The sequence below is a fragment of the Trypanosoma cruzi genome, genomic scaffold (assembly GCF_000209065.1).
Source record: "Trypanosoma cruzi strain CL Brener 1047053517167 genomic scaffold, whole genome shotgun sequence".
Classification (NCBI taxonomy): Eukaryota; Euglenozoa; class Kinetoplastea; order Trypanosomatida; family Trypanosomatidae; genus Trypanosoma; species Trypanosoma cruzi.
Genome location: NW_001849497.1, coordinates 28,452 through 29,671, shown reverse-complemented (window position 1 = coordinate 29,671; position 1,220 = coordinate 28,452). Strand labels below are relative to the sequence as shown.

Below are 1,220 nucleotides of genomic sequence, written 5' to 3'. Positions count from 1 at the left end.
TCACTGGGTGCACATTTCGTGAGGGTGCCGCGCTGCAGTTTTTGGGGGTGCTGAGGCGGTGAGTCATCTGGGTGTCCTGATCCGCGTGAGCCAGACGGTGATGCGTTCCTCCACCGTTGCTTTTGTACGTGCCCTCCCGCAGCACTGCGACATCGCCGTCACGGAGGTGGATGCGGTGCAGACCTCCGAGTCTGAACTGCCGGACACTAGGATGAACACGTTGAGCTTCGTGATGCTGAAGGACGTCGTGTTGAGTGCGTCCTCGCTGTTGATCAGCAACGTCAAGGCGCATGCGACGAAGCGTGATGCGTTCGTTGTGTACTCGACAGGGACGCTGACGCTGGTGGGTGGCAGCTCGCTGTACGCGCGTTACTGCAGCTTTGAGGGATACAAATACCTGTTCTACGCGTACAGTCTCAGTGTCCGCAATCACTCTGTTTTTACGCTTCTCAACAATACGATGTTCTCCGGGGTAAGCCTGCTGTATCAGCGACAAGTATTCAACGTGTCGGATCACAGCGTGTTGCGCGTGGTGGGGAACAGCGGCTCAGCTCGCTACGCCATCTATAACAATGACTTGTGGACTGTTCAGCGGTCAAGCTGGCTGGATTGGCGTGACAACAAAGTGGAGGTGGGTGCGATGTTCTACGACACTGTGTCCGCTTTTGGGAGCGTCGACGGCAGTAGTGTGCTGACGCTGACGGGCTGCAAGATGGGCTCGACGGGGTTGTCGGTACCTCTGCTATCGCAGGCTGACGCCGGCTACCGGTTTTTTGCTGGGTGTCTGACGGTCGCGGGACGTGTGGTGACGACGGCGGCTGAACTGGAGCTCCACGGCATCATCAACGTGACGACGGTTACCGCGTGCGGGGAGTGCACGAAGGAGGGCGACTGCTTTGCTCCGCTGACGGCGGCGGTCAGCGACTGCAAGTGCCGGTGCGCTGCTGGAGGGCACGGCGATGTGTGCGTCCCGGCGCCTGTGCCTGCTGGCCCGCCACCGCCCACGCCACTGCCACCAATACCCACGCCGCCACCGCCGCCGATTGGCGAGTGCATCAGTGACATGGTGTACCCCGAGGTGGCGCAGGCAGTGGGCAGTGGGCTGTCGTGGCTGTGCTACCGCAACGTGACGTTCAGCGGGGGCGGCATGAGCCTGACGGTGCTGATAGGGGCGATGACGGGCGACGTGGCGAATGTCAGGTTCGATGGATGCACGTGGA

General features: G+C 61.1%; 1 pseudogene, besides 2 other annotated features; it reads left to right on the top strand.

Annotated features, from left to right (window-relative positions):
* On the top strand, positions 1–1,220 carry Tc00.1047053417993.10 (annotated as a pseudogene; the record flags this gene model as incomplete).
* Positions 1–1,220: a sequence feature (areas not merged during assembly with more than two copies in the genome that could not be assigned to a particular haplotype).
* Positions 992–1,042: a microsatellite.